The sequence below is a fragment of the Sus scrofa genome, chromosome 8 (genome assembly GCF_000003025.6).
Source record: "Sus scrofa isolate TJ Tabasco breed Duroc chromosome 8, Sscrofa11.1, whole genome shotgun sequence".
NCBI lineage: Eukaryota > Metazoa > Chordata > Mammalia > Artiodactyla > Suidae > Sus > Sus scrofa.
This window is the reverse complement of record NC_010450.4, coordinates 21,217,787-21,235,869: the sequence shown is the minus strand read 5'-3', so window position 1 is coordinate 21,235,869 and position 18,083 is coordinate 21,217,787.

The window sequence follows — 18,083 nt, the reverse complement described above, 5'->3', positions numbered from 1 at the left end:
AATCTAGACATTCCATTCTTAAATTCCACAGAATATCTGTTTCCAGATCCATCACCATAACAAGGTGCTTTCTTCAGCAGTGTGTCCCATCCCCCCATCCTCCATTCCTATTTCCTCTTACCTCCAGACTTCACCCCCAAAAGTCTACTGAAACCGTGTTGATAAATCTCTATCTCCTCTTTCATTCTGGGCCAAGGACAAATGCACATATTTCCAATGCCGATCCCAAATACCTTAGCCCCTCTTTCCTTTAGGATTCTAAGATTTTGCATGTGAATGTCACAGTACTTATCTGACTGTATTCTATGTTCACCCAGTCTTCCCTTTACTGGATTCTAACAGTAGCTGTGACTTAAACGTCTTTGGTAACCTGAGCATACCCCATATTGTTGACATTTACTAAGTGTTTGTTAAGTAAAACAAGGAATCGATGAATTTACTGTGAGGCAGAGGAGGACTGATGAAAGCTAGGGAGATCTATCTGGTTTATCACATGAAAGTATTTGAAAAAACTGAAGGCAGTGTGAATCTGAGTAATATTAAGAGATGTCAGAGAAGGCTATATCAATAGTAAGGCAGATGAAATTCTCTATTCCTAATTAATTATTCTGTACTGGACCTTAATCTGGCTCAACCAGAGTTGGAAATGGATGGGGGCAGGCAAGGGACATTCTCTCATACTTTAATAGACGTTTCTGGTTTACTTCTCATTTAACTGTGAATACTGCATAGCATCGAAATACATTTAAAGCAAGTCATCAATTGCAAAATATTGCACAATGCTACCGCCAAACTGATTAAGGCAGCTTGAATTCAGTGGCGGTGAATTACGCAGTAAGATCACTTCACCTGCTACTTTAAATTATTATCAATTTGTCTATAACAGAGGCACTTCCTCTTGCAGAGCTTGTGAGGTAACGAGTACCTTATGTCGGCCAGAAATTGTAAAACATTGACTTGGGATTTTTAAACATCATTGTCACCCTTATGCCACAGCATACTAAACCAAGACGTCAGAAAATTTTGTAAAATAGTGAGGTGCCCCTACTCTTTGGGAAAACCTTTGTGTAAGAAAGAATGCAGTTTTTCCCAAAAGGAGTTTTGGCCTTTGCCTTCAGATTCTAGGAGTTAATCTCTAAACTCTTAGAATGCCTGACAGTTGTGTCCTTGTTTAGGGTTGGGACTGGTCATACTAGAAAACCAACAATACATTTAGGCTGGGGGTTTGGACCACATAGTATCAGCTGACCTGGACACTGAGAAAATCAAGCGGGCAATTCATGGGTTAGTCATGCATACTTGATGGAGCCCCAATAAAAACTCTGCAGCAGAGACTAAGTTGAGCTTCCCTGGTCGGCAACACTCTGTACCTATCGTCCCACACTGATGCTGCCTGAGTAACGCATCCATGACTCCATGGAGGGAGAACAAAGGAAGCTCCATGTTTGCTGTTCACCCGGACTCTGCTCTAAAATCCAGTTCTTCCCGTAGCTGACTTTCTTCTGCATTCTTTACATACCACACCAATAAATACAATGGCTTCCAGCAAGTTCTTCAAATCTTTCCAGCAAATGATTACAGCTGAGGGTCGTTTGGGAAAACTCCCAAGACCACAATTTGTATCACGGGTCAGAAGAATCTTGTGTGGATGTGCCTCTGACTTCATAACTGTCTAAAACATTTTCAACTTTCAAACACTTCCTACCCCACTCCTACTCCAGGCCCCCATCCATTATTTTTTCACTTGAGCTAAAAGTTCAGCTCAAGTGCTCCATCTCTACCAATGGCATCCAGGGCACAGCACTTAGAATCTCTGCCTACACTTTACAATAGTTTTATTTTAAGCAATTTAATGATGAATATTTTCTGACATACAGAAAAGCTGAACTAATTATGTAGTGAATAGCCTAACACCCATCCCCTAGTTTCTACATTTAAGATGTTGCTGTATTTCCTTTACACATGTCATATTTTAGTGTATTCTCAAGAAAATATGACATAGATATTATTTGCCACATTTTATGTAAGTAAAGTGTCACAAAGAGGTTAACCAACCTCTCAAGTACACTTTAAAAAAAAAAAAGGAGATTAAGAGGAGAGTTATTTATTTGACCTCAGGAGCTTGTGGGCTAATGCATAGTGCCTACCACAAAAAGAAGGGCTTTCTGAAGCAGGTTCTTCCACAAGCAGAAGTTAACAATGAAGCTTGAGCAACTAACCTGACCCTTAGTACCATAGCCAATTCTTATAAAAATGGCAGGCCTCTTTCAGGCCTCTACTTATATTGAAAATGATACAATTTGGTCTACAATGGTCAATATTTAGAAATGGGGCAGCAAAATTGGCTTCATATGTCCTAATACGCATGTATGACCTTGAATAAAACTGTCCAGTTATCAGGGTATAAGTGTACGATTTGGAAAATTGAGCATGATGTCTCTACACTTGCTTGTTTTGTATTTTTTTGTCTTTTTGCCATTTTTGGGCCGCTCCCGTGGCATATGGAGGTTCCCAGGCTAGGGGGGCATATGGAGGTTCCCAGGCTAGGGGGGCATATGGAGGTTCCCAGGCTAGGGGGGCATATGGAGGTTCCCAGGCTAGGGGTCGAATCGGAGCTGTAGCCGTCAGCCTACACCAGAGCCACAGCAACGCAGGATCCGAGCCACGTCTGCAACCTACACCACAGCTCATGGCAACACCGGATCATTAACCCACTAAGCAAGGGCAGGGATCGAACCCACAACCTCATGGTTCCTAGTCGGATTCGTTAACCACTGAGCCATGACGGGAACTCCTACACTTGCTTGTAGATGTAAGAATTTAATCAAGATTTCCTCAAAATATGGTTCAGTACATGCCACAGAAGCCAAAGGTGAGCTCCAAATGGAAAGCACTAGGATCAAATTATGAAAAAGAAAGACAGCCACTAATATCAACATCCCTCTTTTGCAGATTCTGAAAAACGAAGTTGTAGATGGTGAAGTGCTTGTCTAAGATTTCCCAGCAAGTATGTTGTAGAGCTTAGAACTTAATAGGGCAGTTTGACATCTGAACCCCTTCCACCTAACGGTACCTCTATGTTGTTTCTCAAAGGAAGAGAGCCAACTGGATAAAAATCAAAATATAAATGTTCTTGTCTAAGATGCCTATTTCTTTTTTTTTCTTAAGGGAAGTCAGGATTCACTATACAGAAGGACACAATTGCTTATAAATCACTTGTTAGTAAGAAGTGAAAACAAAATTGAGCCCTGAGATGGTCCTCACTCCAAATGTTAGCATCGACTAATCTCTCTCGATGTCAAGCTCTTCCATGAAAAATAGCTACAAAAAAAGAAGCACAAAGGCCACCCTGACATAAACAGAGGGTATGCCTAGAGTGGTGAGTGCTTGCATTTCCTGAAATGCATCCCTTGTGTGCATGATGCTGTCCTCAAATCAGAAAAACAGAGAGTTTAAATTAAGCTGCACCAACTCAAAATCCTTTCAGAATTCACTTATCTGTGAAAGGCTGAGTGATTATAAAAGTTGTGAAAGAACTTTTCTATAACATCATGTAATTTAGTTATCTATATTGAATTGCATAACCTGAATAAAACACTGAAATTACACAATTAAATGCACTTTTTATTTTTTATTTTTTTTTTGTCTTTTATGGCCACACCCGCAGCATATGGAGGTTCCCAGGCTAGGGGTTGAATCGGAGCTATAGCTGCCAGCTTACACCACAGCCCACAGCAACACCGGATCCTTAACCCACTGAGAGAGGCTAGGGATCGAACCCGCCTCCTCATGGATGCCAGTCGGGTTTGTTAACAGCTGAGCCACAACTGGAACTCCAAATGCACATATTCTAACAATAAGAAAACTAAGAGCTTGGGAGATTCCCTAGGTAATTTTCAGCCAGATTCACTGGCAGACCTCAGATCAGACTACCAAAAAAACTCCCTTTTTTTTTCACCATATCAAACTATCTCCCTCCATTTTACAATAAACAATTTCCCTTCAAATTAATCTTACAGAAATGTGTCTCAAAGGTTATTCCTAACGCCCCCTATAGAAGATTTACCCCAACCAGCTTGTGAAAAAGTCTTAGGCTTTACCTGTAACATACTGAATCAGAAAGTCTAAAATTGTTACCAGAATAAGCATATTTATAAGCTTTTTGTAAGTAAAGTTTAAAAACTACTTCCTTTTGAAATATAAATCATTTACTTGTTTACTCATTGTACCGCAATAAAAAAGATCCCTGTTTGAGTTCACTGCATTTCCTCAATGATTCTACAATTATCCTAAATTTCCTTTCACAATTTCGAATGAAAATCAGCTTGTCTATTCACTGATTTAAAGGCAAGTATTCTGAAATTCTTAGTAAATGTGTCATATTTGAATGCATATTATATGCAATTGATTAGGGCACCCTATGCAGTGTAATCCCAGCTTTTCAAACAATGTAAACACCATTGTAAAATCGGTGCTTTCTTATTTTGAAGCATCTTAATATTGAAGATTATAATTGCTTTTGTTCTGAAGTTACAATTTCTTTAGGGATAATGTGGTACAGGAGAAATCTGCCTTTACTCCTGCTTAAAAACCTGTGAGTGATTTTTTTTTCAGACCTCAGGCCACATGGGGGAACGCTGCCCCTCCCCACGCCAGCTCTGGCGCACAGCAGTCTCTGAAGGGAGTTGCAGTCAAGGAAACAGGTCCCCTAGTCTGTCACTCTCGTTCACATCTTTCCATTTCTAGCCCAGATGCCTTCAGCTCTGAGGTCTCTTTATCTGAAGCCACAGGGGAAGGTCTTAGCACCTCCTGAGGCTTCATTACTGGGGAGAAGGCAGAAACGGCAAACTTTCTCGCGCTGTGAGTCAGCACACAGTGCTTTTCCGCTCCTCCGCCTTCCCTCGGCAACTTCCCATGGTCCAAAAACCAGGACCACTGGACCCTTTTGCTCAGGGCTCTCTCAAAAGTGAGACGACCACCACCCATCACTTCTGTGCTGACTGACCTGACCCTTGATGGGTGTGCCATTCAACATGGAATTGGTCTGTTTTCTTCCTTTTTTTTTTTTTTTTTTTTTCCCCAAATAACTTTTGCTTATAGCACCATAGTAATGAAAGGCTTAATCCCTTCATGTATGGCTTGTTGCTTTAAATGGTGACTCTGACACCTAGAAGTTCAGTTTTCCCTCCTCTCTCTCATCGATTGAGTTCCTGTCAGTAGAGATTCATATTCCTTTTCTAAGAGTTCATCCTCTTTGACTTTGTTAATAATACCAATTATTTGGCTCTAATCCTGGGACAATGATTTTTTTTTCCTGCCCTAAGTACTCCAGTGCTCAGGCTTTCAAACCCAGGCCAGAATCTGCATCACTGGCTCTCCGGCCTTCAAGTAGCATCATAGGTTCTCCTGATTCTCCAGCTAGTTGTGGGAAGATGCTGGGACCTCACACTCTCCATGGTCAAGTGAGCCCATATCTCATAACAGACCTCTTCTGATAGACAGAGAGACAACAGCTATAGAGATCTCCTAGTGGTTTTGCTTCTCTGGAAAATCCTTAATATAGATCGTTTGGTGATACATCACTATGGGCCTTTTGCTACTAATATTTAGCACACCCAAGCACTGCACATTAAACATTGATATCAGAGCAGTCCCCCATTTCAGCTCCCATGTGTAATAAGCTTGAAACTTGTTATTGCTATCTGCTATGAACTGAACTGTATCCCCTCAAGACTCCCAGGTTGAAATTCAAATCCCCAGTACCTCAAAAGGGGACTGTATTGGGGACATGGCAAGTAGGTTAAAATAAGATCACTGGGGTGGGCTTAATCCAGTATGACTGGCCGGTGTCCTTATAAGAGGACACCACAGACAGACGCAGAGAGAAGACCCTGTGAAGATACGGGGAGAAGACAGATGATGGGCATCTCTAATCTGAGGAGAGAGGCCTCTGAAGCAGCCAACCCTGCTGACACCTTGATTTCAGACTTCTAGCCTCCAGAACAGTGAGAATATAAATTTCTGCTGTTGAAGCCACCCAATCTGTGGTGCTCTGTGACGGCTGCCCTAGCAAGTCAATACATCATCCTTATGGTGAAAGAACGCTGGACAAACAGAAACTCAGCGACGTTTCTGGGCCTAGCAATAAACTGAGACTGTAGAGAAAAAACTACAACCTGAAATCTAGAACACTAGAGGACTCCTGAGTCAGAGCTGAGATCCACTTCCATAGAGCAGAAACTGTTAGAGCCATCAACTAAAGGAAACACTCAAACAGAAATGTTGACAAGTTGTCTGAGGCTTAGTGTCACCCACAGTGACCAGGAGAAACTTGGGAGACACGGTCTCAGCCTTTTTTTGCCCCACACACTTAGCTCCCCCACCACATATTTTACTGGGCTTCACCACCAGACACTGCGCAGATTTTCAAATGTGGGGCTGTGCATACCAGCTTCTTTTAAAGAATACACTATGGAAAGGGGCAAAAAGGAGTAACGTTACAGTAAAGAAACTTGACAAAACCATCTCAGCAGGATACTTAAATCAACAATTAAGCCATGTAGATAATATGTATTTTTAACATGTCATGGTGAGAATGCCATTTTACTTGTGTGGCTTTCGCAAAAAAAAATGCCTACCCTGAGTTATCCATAGCTAACCATGAAAAAGAGAGAGCAAGAGACAAAAGCCAGCTGACAGACATTCTGTAAAATGTCTGACCAGTAATCCTCAAAACTGTTGAAATCACCAAAAAATAAAGTCTGAGGAAATATCACAGACAAAAGGAGCCTAAGAAGATACAATGACTAGATGCAATTTTATATCCTGAATGGTATTCTGAAACAGAAAAATAACATTGGAGGGGGGAAAAAAGGAAATGAGAATAAAATACAGATTTTAACTTTTTAAAAGCTGCTTACTTGATACTTGCTCAAGGTTCTCTCTGTACATATTTAAATATCATGTATTATTATATCTAGCATATTATTCTTTATATTACGTATAACTTATACTGCAGGAAATAAATATGTAGATGTGAACACGTACACATATACACACACCCATCAAAAATAAATCCAAACCTAGCAGAGGCAAACTAGTATTTGCAGGATGGGTAAGCAAGGTCCTCTGTATAGCACAGGGAACTGCACTCAGTAGCTTGTGACCATCCATAATGGAAACGAATATAAAAAATACATAGATAGGGAGAAATTAACACAACATTGTATGGACTTCCCATTGTGGCTCAGTGGAAACGAACCCAACTAGTATCCATGAGAACCTGGGTTCCATCCCTGGCCTGGCTCAGTGGGTTAAGGATCCCGATACTGCTGTGAGCTGTGGTGTAGGTCGCAGAGGAGGCTCAGATCCCCTGTTGCTGTGGCCAGTGGTGGAGGCCAGCAGCTGCAGGTTCGATAAGACCCCTAGCCTGGGAACTGCCATATGCCACAGGTGTGATCCTAAAAAAAACAAAAAACAAACACAACATTGTAAATCAACTATACATCAATAAAATTTTAAAAAGCAATCAATAAATAAAGTAAACCACCCTCACAGGGCAGACCAGCAGTCACTCAGGCCCTAAGACAGGGCCAACAGAGAATGGAGGTCACAGGAACCTCAAAAAGAGAAAGCCCAGCCTACTCCTGCGAGGGCATTACCAGACCACACTGGGTGCCCACATCAGACCTTCAGACATCACAGACCACCCCTGTCTGGAAGGTCACCACAGAGCACCAGGAACCTCTAGGTAAGTACCAACTTCCAATCAAATCTTTAATGCAAAACAGGACTCACATGGTGCCAGGCCCCCGGGCAGCCCCGGCCTAGTGAACAGCGCAGTCGTGAGTCCTCTGCATGTGCGGACCCGCGCCAGGACCGCAACCCTTGGGAGCAGCTCTAGAAGCCCAAGCGGGTCAGGACGAGAAATGGAGAGCACAGTCACTGCCTGCCCTGAGCGCGGACACAGGCTGGCACGTAGCCATGCGGGCGAGGGGGTCCAGAACTCCTGGCGGGAGAGCTCTTCTTGCTTTAACATCAATTCTGCTGGAGCCCAAAGGAGACGCTGCCTCTGGCTGCTGTTTGGCGTGCAATTCTCTCTACAGGTAGAGGGCCCAGTCCTTGGGGTTCACCTCGGTAGGGAAAATACAAAACTCACGAGGTCTCAAAACTCGTTAGCTTAAAGACAGGTCACACAGGAGCAAAACCACGTAGGACAAAGCCTGCCTCGGGCAGCGTCTCCCCGCCCCACGCTCAGCGTCCACGTGCCAGTGGCGCCTCCTGGTTCTTCCGCGTGAGGACGTGCACGCCCTGCGCCCCCAGACCTGGGCCGGGGGCCCGCCACCACTCGGTGCTGGGGACAAGACAGTATTTTGTTGCTTCCATTTGGACTTAGAACTTTTTACAAGGTAATGGGGTCTTGGGCATTTCGGGTCGCTCCGTTTCTACTTTGGAAGTTTCAGGATCATCCGGGATCTTTTGTGTGAATTTCAGTTGGAGAGAAGAAAGGATGTGGTTTTGTTTTCAGCCTGTGGAATGATTTGCTTTTCCTATGTCTGTCCAGATAAAGTCAGCTATCTGATGGCAACTGCACATCTTCCGAGATAGAACCTTAATCCACCTCCACTGCCGGGTGTAGGGCAGTCAGAGACCGGCGAGCTGCACGTAACCCTGATAGAAAGAGCTGCACTTAGCTGCTTCTCTTTCCTGCTGCTTTTTGTTTGTTTCTTCGTGTTGACTCGTCCCTGCCATAATTTTCACTCTCAGTAAAACAAGCGTCCGACATACTGGGTAAGTTTAAAAGGACAGAACTATTATTAGTTAATTTGGGGGGGGGGTCAATCTTTTAACACACACCCTTATCAGGCAAAGGTCACAGATTTCTCCTGTTCATTATTTTAGGTGCCAGCGGTCACCAATTCTAGGCTTCCTGAGATCAGTTGGCTATAGGATGATGTTGCCGTTTTCTGCCCACACGCGGCAGCAGCAGCTGCTGGGGTGGCGCAGGAGCTGCCTGTTAACATAAGGATCTTGGAAGTAAGCATCCTTTGGGTAAACATCTGAAGTATCTAAGTTATTTCCTGAGTTGTGACACAAAATCTTCCTCAGTCTTTCAGTACTGAATCTGGTGCTATGGCTGACTTTCCTCCTACGAATAATAAAATTAGACGAAAAAGAAACAAAGATGAGAGATGAGAAGTCTGAAGACCTGCCTGGCCTCAGTTGCGCTCCTCCTTAAAAAAACCACTCACCTTTCCAGACTGTTCCAAGGTCAGAGTTGAACAGTCATGCAAACAGAAAGAGAGCTTTGGCCTTAGTGTGACTTTATTTATTTATTTTTTTAATTTTAAATTTTTTAATTTTTTTGTCTTTTTAGGGGCGCAATTGTGGCATATGGAGGATCCCAGGTTAGAGGTCTAATCGGAGCTGTAGCCACAGTGACACCAGATCCTAGCTGGATTTGTGACCTACGCCACAGCTCACAGCAACGCGGGATCTGTAACCCACTGAGTGAGGCCAGGGATCGAACCCATATCGTCATGGATACTAGTCAGGTTCCTTAACCACTGAGCCACAATGGGAACTCCAGTGTGAATTTTTAAAGGTCTTCATCATACATTATTTACTTAAAGGTACTTACTTTAGTGTTTACTTTTTTTAAGAGAGGAAAAAACCCTGTGTTTTCCCGGTGGATGAAACAACTCAGAAGACAATTTTAAACATTTATTATTTACCTATAAACCAAATACAATAAATCTGCTCCAAGTATTCAGTTCAGGATATGGAGCTGTCACAATGTTGTTGCAGATAATGCATATTAAAATTATGAAATTACTGAAAAATAATAAAATAAAATAAATCCAAGGAGTAGAAAAAGATATAAAGTATACAAAGAAAAAAGTAAAGTTTTCATCCCCTCCCATCTGCCCCTAATCTGTTATATATCATATATATAATTTAGTGTTTTGTATACAGCATTTTCATACAAGGATTCATATACATAGATGTAGATTTCAAAAAAAAAAAAATCTTAATCAGATTATCCTACAGGTACTGTTTTGCAACTTGCTTTAATTTGCTTTAGAATATAAATTTGTGTACTTGTCAATTCCACTAATCATTTAGCTAATGCAGGATGAAGAATATGTTTTCTTCATTTTTGTAAACTTAACCCTTACAAAAGTATTTGGCATATAGTAGGCAATCAGCAAATATTTGTTGAATGACTAAATGGATAATTTAAATTTCTCAAAGCATAACTCACCCATTTAAATTATGGGTTCATTGATCATTTAAATTATGTCATGAGAAATGCTAACTTATGTAGAAACTGAAAATCTTAAATCAGAATGTACCAAAATAGAAAAAAGGCATTCATGTGAACTTGGGTTTTTTTTTTTTTTTTAATATAGTTCAATTTTTAGAGTTCGATATCTGGAAACATAAATGAGATAAATTAACCATGGAGCAAATGAGAACTCTGAAATAGTTGGCTCATCTTCTACTTTTGTATTATTTTCTGGGAACTATATTTTATGCTACAGACAGAGAAGTGAAACAGGGATTTCAAAAATAGTATTTAGGTATAATCCTTATATTTTTAAAAAATCAAGGTGAAATTCCACAGAATATGAAAATTAAGCATTCTCCTAACATGTCTACAACTTCACAGTGTAATATTCACATGGTTTTCTCGAGCTTCATGATATGAGTGTATTCAGCCAGTTGCATAGTATATACCCAGATGTGAAATTCAACACCTACTTCATATTCCACAAAGTATCAATGCCTACACTACATAGGAACGAATGGCAGAATTTAAAGAAGACCTGAAATAACCTAGAGAAGCTGGTTTACTTGATATCTGCAAATACCTTGAATTGTGAACTGAATTTGTAGGAGCAGGCACCTAGCCAGATGCGAGCAGAGAAAGGGGTGCTCAGGACAAATGGTGGGAAACCATAATCTTGTGAACAGTGGGGATCCTTGGGCAGACAAAAGCAGGGACCTCTGGACTGCCAGGAAACAACACATTTTTGGATGACAAAGTTTCTAGAAGCAGACAAAGAAAGGCGAGGAAAGGCAGGACTCTCTCATGTCCTCATATAACCTTTTGCTCATTATGCCCTCATTACAATAAAATTAGCCTTGCAAATAAGTACCCATCATGCACCACTGCCATGACACTTCCAATCAAAGCCAAATAAAGACAAAAATCCCTCTTCCCCTTGGAAAGGCGGAGTCAGGATGAAAATCAGGAAAGACCATCTCCAAAACCCCACCCTCTTCAGTGAATATTCTGCCCGTTCTTTTTTTTTTTTTTTTTTGTCTTTTCAGTGCCACACCTGCGGCACATGGAGGTTCCCAGACTAGAAGTCAAGTCGGAGCTATAGCTGCCAGCCTACACCACAGTCACAGTAACATGGGTTCTGAGCCATGTCTGTGACCTGCACAGCAGCTCACAGGAATGCCGGATCCTTAATCCAATGATCAAGGCCAAGGATCAAACCTGAGTCCTCATGGATACTAGTCAGATTTGTTACCCACTAGCCACAACGGAAACTCCTGCCTATTCAATTCTATACCCCATATAACCAGTTTGCCAAAGAAGCTCAGGGGACCCACTCACCTGAGTCTTCCCCCTCTTCCTCCTGAGAGTGTACTGTCTCTCAATAAATCCTCCATTTGCTTTCTTGATCTCTATGTCTCTTCTCTGAATTCTTTCTGAAACCAGACAAGAATCTACCTTCTGGTAACAAAATCATCATGATTCTTAAAGTGTCTCTTGGCTTTTTCACTCAGTGCATTGAGTGGGGAGGAGAGGGATTTTTTTCCCCAGCTTCCCTCAGATTGTTCCCTCTGCTGCCCAACAAAAACTTCATTCTTTGAGTAAAACATGTTTCTCTCTTGTGTGCAAAGCAGCCACACACATTTCTCTTTTAGCTGGCCCCGGGTCAACATGGCCTTTGAGGTCCTTCCTAGCATCTATGCTAATAACCTATCAAGACACTTCTATTTTTTCAAATAAAGCTAACCTCCTGATTGAGAGGAACTTTACCACTTGTTAAAATAATTATAAAATAATAAAACTGTCACTGCATCATTACTCCAAAAACAATAAAGACCTCAGGTAATGTTAACTTAGGGGAAATTCAAGAAGTAAACAGAGGCATTCTAGCCATAATCAATGTAAAAGCGTTCCAGCTGCATCTTGCTTTATTTGGTAGGAGCATAATCACATATGGAAATTCTAGAGGTAACGCAATAAAAGGAAGAATGCTCTAACATGGATGTTTAGCTGAAAATGGAATGGACTGTGTTGAGAAGGACTAAACTCAGCATAATATTTACCCTTCAAGAAAAGGCTACTGACATTTCAGTAGGTAATTAAGGATTTATACTTGGGAGACAGAACAGGTTAGATGAGTTATGCCTTTCCACCTATGTGAGGATAAAATTCAGACAGATATTTTGTTGTTGTTGCTGAAATCTAGAAATTTTCCTTTTAGTTAATCTGTGAGATGTTAAAAACCAGTGCTGAATCCAGAAATGATGCATAAAATAGCAAATTATATGAAGTAAGGAGTGTAAGAACACTAAAGGCAGTTGGACATAGTGCTCATTGGTCTGAATCTTCCTGCAAACTTTGGGGTTTAGGGAACATCTATGATATGATTTTTGTTTAACTCATACTAATTCATTCCACTGAATATCCAGTAATATGGTACTAATAGCATTGTTTAAGGACAATGAAAGAAAAGGATCAGTTCAAATAGACTATCTCAGAAAAAAGCTATGAGGATACAGTGGATAAAAAATTATGGTGGAACAGAGGCTCATTTAAGAAGGAAGATAAGGAGTTCCCATCGTGGCTCAGTGGTTAACGAATCCAACTAGGAACCATGAGGTTGTGGGTTCGATCCCTGGCCTCGCTCAGTGGGTTAAGGATCCTGCATTGCTGTGGCTCTGGCGTAGGCGGGCGACTGCAGCTCCGATTAGACCCCTAGCCTGGGAACATCCATAAGTAACGGGTGTGGCCCTAAAAAGACAAAAATACAAAAAGAAGGAAGATAAAACAGGTAGAATTAAGAAATAGTAACATATAATGTCAGGGGGGCAGTGGAATTAAAAGGGGCCATCCAGGAGTTTCCGTTGTGGCTCAGCAGTTAAGGAACCCAACTAGCATCCCTGAGGATGCCAGTGGCTACAGCTCCGATGGGACCCCTAGCATGGGAACCGCCATATGCCCAGGGTGCAGCCCTAAAAAGACAAAAAAAGGCGTGCGGGGGGGAGGCATCCAGTGCACACTGAGACTCTCACATAGCATTTTTGATTTGGTCAAAAAACAAACAAAAAACCTGCTTTTGGAGGGAAAGCAATTAAAATAGTACTTTTCTAGAGCTGTCTTGATATTTAATTGAGGTATAATTGACTTATAATTTATATTAGTTTCAGGTAAATAACGTAATGATTCAGTATTTTTATATACTGCAAAATAATCACAATAGGTCTAGTTGATAAGTATTTGAGTTTAATAAATGGCACAAATAAATTAAAGATCCTTGCAGAACAGCAGTCCTAATTGATATCTTCCAAAGTGACATCAAATTGATATTGGCTCTAATGACCCTTTTCACTCAAGATCCAACTCTAAAACCCCGGCTACAAGATCCTGCCTTTGTGTCTTTCTGTGAGAAGAAATTCATCCTCCCAGTCTTGAAGTGGCTGATGACAGCTCTGCCTTATTTGAGCATTGCTGGTAGGTATAATATTACATTTGATTAAGAAAAAGGATATGGCTTTCTGCATTTAATGTGAAAGCAAAGTTAAATTTCAAGCTCTTCTTAAATATTCAATGTCGAAAAAGTACTTTTTGACATTTTTAGATATTTAATGGTGATCACAAGTGTCAATATTTTTTGTCCCAAATGTTGCATTTTGTGTTTTCTTGCATTGCATTTTTAATCCATGATATTTTTATATTCCTATTTTCCTAAAGAGTGGTTGCTTTAAGTAATTTAAATACCTATAGTCAAGCATTACTACATATTTATACACATATAAAGCCCAACATTCATATCTTAGCACTTTCAAAACCTGCCAACTCTTGGTGAATGTGTGTGTTTTATTCAATCAACTTCTTTGCTTTCTTGTTTTATGCCCAAGGCTTAGCAATTCGAGTTTCAAAGCATCAAGCTTTAATGTTTTTGACTGACATGGAATTTTTGCTTAAAGATTTTTTTTTTTTTTGGCTAACTTTACCTTTTCTAATATTTTCCCTTGTTCATAATCACAAAGTTGTATAAGTCTTTGTGAATTAATAAATATTGCCATTTATTTAAACCCCAGTAGGTGGTAGGTTATTTTTCAAAGCAGAGAGGGGAAAAAAAAAAAGCTTTGCTTAATGTATGTAGACTTGTTTAACAATCATTATTTTTCTTCTCTTAATAAATTTAAATGTGAAAAGATAATGCAAGACATTAGACATGCAAATGAAGAGCTGACTACAAAGAACTATTAGTGTATCTAATTAAGTTGAAGAAGAGCTTCTGTTTTCACAGCTTTATGATTGTTACTCAAATCAACAAAAGCTTCATATAAAAAAAAGAATATTATTTTCCTTCACTTCAACTCTCTGTTAAGAAACTTAAAAGGAAAGGAGAATAAATTTTAAAATCTAGTTCCTATTGTCAGATACCAGCGTGGAGATCGGTCATGAAATGTGATTATATTAATACATACGGGCTTTGTTGGATATTATATAATCCTGATGAAGATCACTAGACTTTGAATCAGGAACTCTGTGTTCTCATCCATATTATGCAATTAGTTAGCTGTGTGAACTTGAACAACTCCTCTAAACTCTCTCAGACTCAGTGTCTGTAAAGTCATGCTGATCACATGGCTTTCAGAGCCTCATCTCATGGCACTGAATGATGCTGTATAATCAAAACCAAATTATTCTCCTTTCATGCTAAAAATAAAGAGAGAGAAGTCATTTCATTTTCTGAAGAGGACCAGTTAACATCCAGGACCCTAATTCTACAACAATAGGGACTTAGCTGAGAAATGAGACTAATAGTGAAAATGCTGCTTTGGGTAATATAAAAAGGAATAATTTGTAGAAAATGCTCTACCCTTGAAATCCTGGGAAGAGATTATCGGATTCACTTCTGAGGTTGAGAGGAAAATTATACACCTGGAATCTTTGCCTACCATTACATTCAAGGAAATTAACAGATAATTCTGCTAACAAATATTAGCTATGGTAGAAGTTGCATATAAAAGTGACCAGTTGACAACGTTTATGAACAAATAAAAATTCATAAGCTATGTGTACTTGGGGATTAACAGGAAACATAAAAACAAGAGATGTGTCCACAACATAGGATTGTATTTCTGTCTTTATACCAGCGTAGATTCTGTGATCTACCTAATAGGTATTTAATAAATATTCATTTAACTTTTGTTAAAATTTACTGTGTTCTTTACTTGTTTCCTATTCATCTCATATCTAATAAGAACATCATGTTTGTAGTGTACACATCAGGAACTTAGTGCCTCCATCCTGATCTCTGACAGTCCAGAAATTCTACTGAGCAACTCATTCAGGCCTACTTTTAATATGCAGAACCTCAGGGTTTCCATTTTTCCTTCTTAAAGTCTTTTCCTTGCTTCAAATTCCCCCCTATCCTCCTTATGGACCTCAAACACTTTCCAAACTTTTTGTGTATCATCTCAGATTAAGCCAAAATGACATTTACTAAATCGTGGTGGCCAATGCTAACTACATTCCTTCTGCAGTATTTAAGCCACTGTGTAGAGCTGATATTTCCATGTACTGAACGGAAAGACACAGATGTTGACGGGACCATGGGTTAGTTGAATAATGCAAAGTTTACTTTACCTGAAATCCCAACATCAGAATTCAGATTCAATCTCTACTACTTAACATATGTGATCTTGAGTAAGATGATCCCTCCACTTATTTTATTCGTCTGTAACAGTGAGATAATTCCCTCCTATACACCATCTTCAAGGATTAAATTAAATCACATATTAAAATGCCTGTCCATTTAAAAGTAACCAATGACTATGAGTAGAGTGAGATTCTTTCTTTCTTCTCATTATTTTTAATGGTTATTCTCTGTATCCTGACTCTCAAATGAGTCCTTATACCCCTCTTTTTTTTTGTCTTTTTAGGGCCACACCCATGGCACGTGGGGTTTCTCAGGCTAGGGGTTCAGTCGGAGCCGTAGCCACCAGCCTACACCACAGCCACAGCAATGCCAAATCCAAGCCACGTCTGTGACCTACACCACAGCTCATGGCAACGCCAGATCCTTAACCCACTGAGCGAGGCCGGAGATCAAACCCACAACCTCATGATTCCTAGTCGGATTCGTTTCTGCTGCGCCATGAACGGGAACTCCAAGTCCTTATACCTCTTTAGATTATTTCTGCTCACTTGAAAGTTTATACTCACTTACTTGAATACTTTATCCAGTAAAATGACTTTGATACTAAACATCTGATATCTCCAAACTTTATACATACCTTCAGTCTCAGTCTCTCTTGAAATTTCAGACTTGTGTATTTAACTGCCTAGATAATAGCTTTACTTATTCCCTCTATTTATCTCATCTTGAACATTCAAAATTAATGTCCAGAGTTCCCATGGTGGCTCAGTGGGAGCCACTGGCAATAGGCTGGCGGCTAGAGCTCCGGGAACCTCCATATGGGTGGGATCGGCCTCAGAAAAGGCAAAAAGGAAAAAAAAAAATTAATGTCCAAAATTAAAATATTGATCTTTCTCTCCAAATCTGCCTTTACTCTTTTGTTAATGGGAACTTTATCCTTCCAGTTGCTCCAGGGGAAGAAAAAAGAACAATGACGAAATTGTCTTTGCTTTTTCTCTTACTCTGCCAATCAAGATAATCTGCTTCTATCTTGAAAATATCCTTAGATTTTGACAACTTCTCACTGTCCATACACACATTGAAACAGGCCATTACCATGACTCATTAGCTGGCTAAGTTAGCTGCGTTTGCTCTTGTTTTCCAACAGACTGTACTCCATAAAGCTACCAGAGCGATCCCACTGAAATGGTCACATCACTTTATCCTTTTGTGCAGACCCTTAGCACCTTCCTACCCCAGTTAGATGAAATTCCAAGATTCTTACAACAGCTTGCTTGTTTTTTTAGGCATGCTTCTGAACCAAAATTATTTTTGGTTCCTCCACTATCCTTTCTTGAAATAGGGTTTATTTGCTCCCAGGTCTCTGTCCGATGTTGCTGAAATTCTACCTTCTTAGCTTCAGTTTTATTTGAATAAAATGCCCCCCATACTTGCTACCTGTCATCGTTTCTTTTTTTTTTTCACACCAATGCACTTATCAACTAATATATTACTTTGTTTACTTCCATTCTGTCTCATCCAATTAGAATTTGACATTCACAAAGCCGGAGATTTAGTCAGTTTTATTCTCTGCCATCTCCCCAGTACCTAGAATAGTTGGAATAGTTTCTGGAGTGTAGGAAATATTTTCAGATGAAAGAATGAATGGATGAATTAATTAATAAAGAAGATAAACTCCTACATGCCAAATGAACATCAGATTATTTTCCTTCTCCTTCATCTTTGTACTAGGTTATACTGTTCTTTATTGTAAATTATTAATCGTAGCATAATGGAAAAGTAAAAATGTGGGGGTGATTATGGAAAAAAATCAATAATGAGTGAAGTTAAGCTGCAAATCTTCCTGAAATACCTTTCTCTGATTCTGGCTTAAGTTAGAATTGAGCCTATTCTTTTGATGCTAGAGAGAATCAGGGGTGATTTGGGCATTTAGAACATCAGCAAGATAACATATAACCATAAGGTTTGCTGACTATGTAAAAATTTATTGACAAAATCAAGAATATAAAGAAAGCAGTACATTTCATTATTGGACTAAATTACTGCTCAGCAATTCTTGTTACCAAAATGCATGCACATGCACACACACACACGTGCATACACCCACAGCTGAGGAAAACAGAACATGTGAAATTTAAAAATCCTTGCTTTTACTTCCATTAC